Raw genomic sequence first — 8,898 nt, 5'->3', positions numbered from 1 at the left:
TCGGCAGTCTGCCGATCCGTCGGAACGTACTGAAGTTCGACTTCATCGGAAAGGACACGCTCACAGACGAAATGGTAGTGCACCTCAATGTGCTTGGTCCGTGCATGGAAAACGGGGTTTTTCGCGAGCTGGATGCTGCTGAGGTTGTCGCAGTAGATCGTCGTCGGATTTGACACCTCCTCTTGCAGGTCTTTAAGTAGCCGCTTCAACCATACGGCTTCGCATGTCGCGACAGCCGCTCCTCGGTACTCAACTTCGGTGCTCGACAGGGCAATTGTCAGCTGCTTCTTACTGCTCCACGCGATCGCGGCACTCCCGAGGGAGAACGCGTATCCGGACGTGGATCGGCGATCGGCGATCGGCGGCGTTGCCAGCCCAATCAACATCGGTGTAGCCGACTAACTGCGCGGCTGCACCGGTCCGATATAGCAGTCCTCGGTCCTTAGTGCCGTTGACATACCGAAGTATGCGTTGCGCACACTGAAGGTGCTCCTCGGTAGGTTGCGCCATGAACTGACTGATCACTCCAACCGGATAACTGATGTCGGGTCGGGTGATGGTCAAGTATATGAGGCTTCCGACAATTTGTCGGAACCTCGTCGGGTCGCATACCTTTCTCGTATCGGGACGAAGCTTGACGGTTCTGTCCAGAGGAGTCGAGACGGACTTACAGTCGGCCATCCCGAATTTGAAGAGCATACTCAACACGTAATGACGTTGGCTAATCAATATGCCTTCGGGGGTATGGATCACTTCGATCCCGAGGAAGTAATGAAGGTCCCCCAGATCCTTCATGTCGAACGATGCCGCAAGCTGGAGCTTCACGCGGTCGATTTCACGTAGGTCGGCGCCGGTGATGACCAAGTCATCAACATATAGTAAAATACTAACCGGTCCGAGTCGACCTTTCCGGATGAATCGGGAAGAGTCCGATTTTGACGTGACGAAGCCCATCTGATGCAGTTGTTGCATGATCTTCGCGTTCCAGGCACGCGGGCCTTGCTTCAGTCCGTAAAGGGACTTCTTCAGTCGGCATACTGCCGAGGAGTGTGTTCCGGAGTGAAATCCGGGGGGTTGTACCATGTACACCTGTTCCTCAAGGTCACCTTGCAGGAACGCATTCTTTACATCCATATGATGTAAGTGCCACCCCTTCACCGCAACTACTGTGAGCAAAACACGGACGATCGTCATTTTCGCGACCGGCGCAAACGTCTCATCGTAGTCGATGCCGTGTTTCTGCGCGTAGCCCTTTGCCACTAGCCGAGCCTTGTACCGGTTGACCGAGCCATCGGTGTTGTACTTGACCTTGTACACCCACCTACACCCGATTGGTTTTACCCCTCTTGGTGCGTCAACCAGGTCCCAGGTCTCGTTCTCCGCCAATGCGTGCATCTCTTCCTCCATTGCGGCATGCCAATTCGCGTCTTTAGCCGCTTCTGCGTAGCTCTCCGGCTCACGCACTTCCGCTACACGGGTCATGTACGCATAATGATGCACCATGTACTCGTTGTATCCAAACCACAAAACAAGATTCTTTTGGCGGGTAGATCAGCGTAATCTCACATTAGCCGATGTCGAGGCCTTCTCGGTCGACGCAGACTTCACCAGTTCCCTTGAGTCGGACTCGCGTCGGTCTGACTCGTTCCTATCCGTGCCGGAATCCGACACCTTCTTCTTCCCTTTCTCTTTGTGCGTAAGCCGTCTCCTCAGCTTCCTGCACGGGGAATGCACGGCCGAGTCTCCACTACTCGCCGGCTCTTCATTGGACTGGTCGTACCGACTCAGTCGTCCAATTGGTCCACTTAAACGGAGTGAAATCAGACTCTCTTCGCGGGTCTTGATTTCGGGCTAATCCGGAGGCATCTCGGCCTCGCTGACCTCATCATCAGAGCTCAGATTGGAGTCGGGCTGCGGAGTCGGGGGCTGGTACCAGGACGCGGACTCGTCAAACACAACGTCGCGGCTAACACACGCTTGTTTGGTGCGAGGGTTATAACACTTATAACCCTTCTGCTCGTCCGAGTAACCGACCAAGATGCATTTCAGTAAACGTAAGTGTTTGCGGAAGCGTAAAACAGAGAACAACACAGAGAGAGAGAGAGAGAGAGAGAGAGAGAGAGAGAGAGAGAGAGAGAGAGAGAGAGAGAGAGAGAGAGAGAGCAGAACACAATTTCAAAATTATATCAAGACTCCTTAACAACACACTGTGCTAAGTAGCACTATTTATACAAGCCCTCTTGGGACTGACAGAAGTACCATGTACTTCAATGCTCACACGAGCATCTGACACTTACTACGAGACTATAGCTACCTAGTGGTCTATCCTATACTAGGCTTCCGATTGGACTGCCGGTTACGGATTGCACCCGGCCTCCACTGCTTGCCGGTTCGGTTGCTCATCGTCATACCGATCCGTTTTGCCCGATCCGTCTCGCTTACCGGCTCCGGTTTATTCAGCCGATCCGGTTTCGGTTGAGCTTGCCGCTCAACACTCCCCCTCAAGCTCAACCTGAGGTGGGGTCGTAGTGTTGACCTCTTTGGCAGTCGGTTCTTCCAACCGACTTCTCCTGGCGACACTCCGCCTTGCTCGCGCTCCTCGTCCAGTCCGGTCCCGTTTGCCGCGACCCCTTTGGTTCTACGTGCCTCGACCCTCTCGGTCGGTATGTCTGCTCAATCGGCCCATCTCAGCAGTCACGTTGCTGTGACTCAGGTGCTTGCCAATCCGTCGGTTCTCCCATGATGGCATCGACTTCCGCTGTGTCCGTGTCCCCTTGGCCTTCAGTCGATCCATTTCATCTGGATCCATCTGTTGATCCGAGTCAGCTTTCTCCGACTCGTTCCAGCTCTTGTCCGAATCGGTACACTCCGATTCGACTTCCGGTGTCAGGCCTCTCACCACATCGGACCACTTCCGAGTCTTGGCCTTCTCCATGCTTCCCTCGGCTTCTTCAGCCGATGAACCGAAATCGAATTCTTCATTCGACTCTGTATCATGGTCAGTACCGTCGTGATGACCTCCGCACAGCATGTGCTTCTCTTCATGAGTGCACAACTCTTCTTCACAGCCGCTTGCTCCGACCTGTTCGGATGTGTCGACTTCCTTCGTCGACTCGGCTTCCTTCAGCTTCTTGTCTCCTCTTCTTCCGGTTCTCCTCTTACCGACGAGTTCAACAGGTTTTTGGCCTTTGCCCGTTTCGGTAGAGACTTTGCCCTTGCTTCTCCCCCTCAAGTGCGGCACATCAAGATGCTGAATACCAAGCATGTCGGTAAAGTGCTGCAACTTGTCCGATCCGAGCGGCTTGGTGAAGATGTCGGCAACTTGCCGATCCCTATGAACATACCGTAGGTCAACTTCACCGCTTAGGACCCGCTCATGCACGAAGTGGTAGTGCACCTCGATGTGCTTTGTGCGAGCATGGAACACAGGGTTCCTGGCGAGCTGCAGGCTGCTCATGTTATCGTAGTAAATCGGGATTGGGGTCGGTACCTCGATCCGCAAGTCTCGCAGCAGTCGCCGAAGCCAGATGGCTTCACAAGTGGCAACGGTAGCGGCCCGGTACTCAGCCTCGGTGCTTGACAAAGCCACTGTGGGTTGCTTCTTGCTGCTCCACGCAACGGCCGCACTACCTATGGAGAACATGTATCCGGAAGTGGAGCGGCGATTAGACGCATCGCCGGCCCAGTCAGCATCTGTGTAATCGACGAGCTCTTCGGTTATACCTCGCCAGTATAGCAGTCCCCGGTCCTTAGTGCCGCTGACATACCGTAATATTCGTTGCGCGCACTGAAGGTGCTCCACGGTCGGCTCCTGCATGAACTGACTTACCATCCCGACCGGATAGTTGATGTCGGGTCGGGTGATGGTTAAGTAGATCAGGCTTCCGACAACCTGTCGGAACCGTTTCTCATTGCAGGCCGGTCCGGAGTTGGGACGGAGCTTCTGGTTCCTGTCCAGGGGTGTGGAGACAGGTCGGCAATCCGTCATGCCGAACTTATACAGCATATTCAACACGTAATGTCGTTGTGAGAGCAATATGCCGTCGGGGGTCCAGATCACTTCGAGCCCAATAAAATAATGAAGGTCCCCCAGGTCCTTCATTTGGAATGCGTCCGACAACTGGGACTTGACGCGGTTGATTTCGGGAAGACCCGGTCTGGTGATGACTAAATCATCCACATACAAGAGTATACAGACCAGACCGTCAGAGCCTTGCCGGATGAACAACGAAGAGTCCGACTTAGAGACAACAAACCCCAGCTTACACAACCGGTGCGTGATCTTCGCGTTCCAAGCTCGGGGGGCTTGCTTCAAGCCGTAAAGCGACTTCTTCAGTCGGCATACCGCCGACTTGTTCATCTCCGATTGAAATCCGGGGGGCTGAGTCATAAAGACTTCTTCTTCAAGCTCTCCTTGAAGGAAGACGTTCTTCACATCCATCTGGTGAAGATGCCACCCCCTTGCCGCAGCAACCGCCAGTACCACACGAACCGTCGTCATCTTCGCCACAGGAGCGAAGGTCTCGTCGTAGTCGATTCCGTGGGTCTGCGCGTATCCCTTCCCCACTAACCGGGCTTTGTACCGGTTAACAGAACCGTCGGTGTTGTACTTGACCTTGTACACCCACTTGCATCCGATCGGTTTACAGTGACGGGGAGGATCAACTAGGTCCCAAGTTTCGTTGGTATCGAGCGCCCGCATTTCTTCGTCCATAGCGGCACGCCAATTTGCGTCCTTTGCCGCTTTTGCGTAGCTCTCCGGCTCACACACTTCTGTCACCTTAGTCATGTACGCATAATGATGCGCATGTATTCATTGTACCCGTACCATATGACGGGATCCTTCTGGCGGGTTGATCGGCGCAACACACCGTCACCTGATTTGAGGCCCTTCTTGGCCAGTTCGGTCTTCGTTACCGAAGATCTGCCTTTCTCCTTTCCGGAGTCGGATACGCACCGATCCGACTCATCGTTGCCGGTTTCGAATTCTGGCATCTTCCTCTTCCCCTTCTCTTTGCACGTGAACCGTTTCCTCGGTTCCTTGCGTGGGGAGAGCACGGCAGAGTCTCCACCACTTGCCGTCTCTTCATCCGACTGGTCCAACTGACTCAGTCGCTCGTTCGGTCCACTCAACCGTAACGATTCCGGACTCTCATCTTGAGTCTCGGCTTCATCATCCTCTGCCAGGGCTGATTCAGGCTCACTGATCTGATCTTCCGGCATTCGGTCGGGATCGGAAGTCGGAGTCGGTACGGAGTACCAGGATGCCGATTCATCGAACTCGACATCCCGGCTAACTCGGACTTCCTTCGTCCGGGGGTTATAGCACTTATACCCCTTTTGCTCTTGAGCATAGCCGACTAGGATGCATTTTTCCGATTTTGCATCCAGCTTTCTCCGCTTCTGATCCGGCACATGCACATACGCTATGCTGCCAAATATCCGAAGGTGTCTTAAGTTCGGCTTGCGCCCGAAATACAGCTCATGAGCTGACACCTTGTCACCAATGCGGTTTTGTATGTAGACGGCCGTCTGGACCGCCTCCGCCCAGTAGAACCGGGGCATGCTCTTCTCCTCCAGCATTGCCCTTGCCGCTTCGACGAGTGTCCGGTTCTTCCTTTCGGCCACACCGTTTTGCTCCGGTGTGTATCTGCAGCTGAACTCTCGCCGAATTCCCTTCTGCTGCAGATAACTAGTGAATTGGCCGGAAAAATATTCCTTTCCGCCATCCGACCGAAGGCATTTGATCTTCCTCTCCGATTCCCGTTCCACCATCTTCTGGAGGCTCCGGAAACAGTCGAAGACTTCGCTCTTCCGCTCAATGAGGTAGATCCAAGTATGTCGAGTATAGTCGTCGATGAAGGAGACGAAGTATCGGCTCCCGCCAAGGCTTACACTTTGTGCCGGTCCCCACACATCCGAATGGATGAGATCGAGCTTGTTACGGCTCCGGTTCCGTTCGGTGGGGAATGGAAGCCGGTGTTGCTTCCCAAGTTGGCAGGCTTCACAAATTTCGGCTCTCCGGCCGCTGAACTTCGGCAAACCGAAAACGACTTGTTTCGTTTGCAGGACTTGAAGCCTCTGGTAGTTGACGTGGCCTATCTGCTTGTGCCACAGGTCGATGTCCGACTCGACCTTCTGTCGATTCGCGAACAGAGTGGTGCCAAGGTCATTGGTGTTGAGGATAAACATCCTCCCGTCTCTGCGCCCTTGCGCAATGACTTCGCCCTCATCCTCAATGAAGCACCCGAGGTGCGTAAACCGCACCTGCATCCCTTGGTCGACAATCTGATCGACGGACACCAGGTTCTTCGTGATTGTCGGAACGTGTAATACGTTCATCAGCTTCCCTTTCTGTTCGACGTGGCTTAGAGGGACTTCTCCGACGTGCACGATTGGGTGAGGACTGTCGTCTCCGGTTTCGACTACTCCTGGTTGATCCGGTTTCTCCAGAAAGGAGAACCACTCTTTGTGGCTCGTCATGTGGTTCGACGTGCCGGAATCAACATACCACACTTCCTCCGTTTTGGAAGTGGTCTTCTTCATTGAGTTTGCCTTGTGATTCATCACCAAGGCTGGTCCCTTATCGGCCTTTCCGGTTCCGGATCCTCCTGATCCGTTTGCGTAGTGCGAGTTTTTCCGGCCATCCTTACCGGTCTTTCCGGATCCGGATTTGTCCGAATCGGCACGCTTTCTCCAGCACTCGCTTTCCCTGTGGCCTTTTTTGCCACAGTACCAGCATTCCGTAGCGGATTTGTCTTGCCGGCCTCCGGCACCGCCTTGACTCCCCCTGCTTGTGGAAGTCCTGGAACTGTTGTCGGCACGCTCATAGTGCCTCCGTTCCTGCTATTGCCGGCCGCCTCCATTGCGTGCCGACCCACCTCTTCCACCACGCCCACGGAGCCGATCCGTTCCCGTGTACAGCATTCGGCTGTCCGAGGATGCACTAGTAGATGCACCGGTGTGGTTCTCCTCTATAAGGAGCATCGACTGTAAGTCGAAGAATGAGGGGGTATTCTCCCTTGTACACACCGCAGTCCGGAACACCAAGCCTCCGAGACATACCTGCACCATCTCGTCTTCCTCTACGGTAACATTGATAGAGGCGAGCGAGTCGCAGATCTCCTTTATTCGGCCCGTGTAGTCTGCCACGGACATGTTCTTCTGTCGAACATTGCTCAACTCCTGTCTGAGTTGCAGCTTCCGGGCAGTGGTGCTTGCGGCGAAAACCTTTTTCAGGTTCCCCCAAGCATCCTTCGGTGTCTTGACGTCACGGATGTGGCTGAGCAGCTGATCGCCGACACTGGACGCGAAGCAGTACATCACCCTGCTTGCCGCCTGTTCCCATACCGGGAAGTCCTTGTGTGCCGAGTCTGGCACCGCATCATTCGCTCCTTCGACATAACTCCAGTACCCGTGTCCAAGCAGGTACTGGTGCATCTTGTAAGACCAAGATGCGTAGTTGCTCCTGTCGAGCTTCTCCACCGGGAGCGACGTAGCCATGCCTCTATCCATGTCTTCTACTATGTCTGTTTTCGACCTGTTAGGGTTTTCTTCTCAAGAGTAAATGTCTGCAGCAGAGGTTCTCAACCCTCGCGCTCTGATACCATGTAAACGTAAGTGTTTGCGGAAGCGTAAAACAGAGAACAACAGAGAGAGAGAGAGAGAGAGACAGAGAGAGAGAGAGAGAGAGAGAGAGAGAGAGAGAGAGAGAGCATAACACAATTTCAAAATTATATCAAGACTCCTTAACAACACACTGTGCTAAGTAGCACTATTTATACAAGTCCTCTTGGGACTGACAGAAGTACCATGTACTTCAATGCTCACACGAGCATCTGACACTTACTACGAGACTATAGCTACCTAGTGGTCTATCGTATACTAGGCTTCCGATTGGACTGCCGATTACGGATTGCACCCGGTCTCCACTGCTTGCCGGTTCGGTTGCTCACCGTCATACCGATCCGTTTCGCCCGATCCGTCTCGCTTACCGGCTCCGGCTTATTCAGCCGATCCGGCTCCGGTTGAGCTTGCCGCTCAACAATTTCTCGGCCTTTGCGTCCAACTTCCTCCTTCTCTCCTTCGGTACATGCACATACGCAATGCTACTGAACACCCTCAAGTGTCGCAAGTTCGGCGTTGTTCCGAAATATAGCTCGTGCGCCGACACTTTGTCTCCGATCCGGTTCTGGATGTATATCGCGGTCCTTACCGCCTCGACCCAATAGAACTTGGGCAAGCTCTTCTCCTCCAGCATTGCCCGTGCCGCTTCCACAACTGCCCGATTCTTCCTCTCGGCCACGCCGTTCTGCTCCGGTGTGTATCTACAACTGAATTCGCGCCGAATTCCCATTTGTTGTAGATAACCGTTGAATTGACCAGAGAAGTACTCTTTCCCGCCATCCGACCGCAGGCACTTGATCTTTCGTCCCATTTCCGTTTCCACGAACCCTTTGAGGTCCCAGAAACAGTCGAAGACTTCGCTCTTCCTCTCAATGAGGTAGATCCACGTGTGCCGCGTATGGTCGTCGATGAAGGAGACGAAATATCGGCTCCCGCCAAGACTAACGTTTTGTGCTGGCCCCCATACATCGGAGTGTATAAGGTCGAGCTTGTTCCGGCTCCGGTTTCGCTCGTTGGGGAAAGGAAGCCGGTGTTGCTTCCCAAGCTGGCAGGCTTCACAAATTTGTGCCTTTCGGCCACTAAATTTGGGCAATCCGAACACTACCTGTTTCGATTGCAGATCTTGAAGCCGCTGGTAGTTGACGTGGCCTATCCGCTTGTGCCACAAGTCGATGTCCGACTCGGATTTTTTTCCCTTCGTGAACATTGCGGTGCCACCGTTAGTGGAGTCGAGGATGAACATTCTCCCATCTCTGCACCCTTGCGCAATCA

This window comes from Azolla caroliniana, unplaced genomic scaffold (assembly GCF_043228905.1).
Source record: "Azolla caroliniana isolate FFs.n. ecotype wild unplaced genomic scaffold, voAzoCaro1.0.p SCAF_17, whole genome shotgun sequence".
In the NCBI taxonomy this organism is placed as follows: Eukaryota; Viridiplantae; Streptophyta; class Polypodiopsida; order Salviniales; family Salviniaceae; genus Azolla; species Azolla caroliniana.
Note: the sequence above shows the minus strand (reverse complement) of the source record.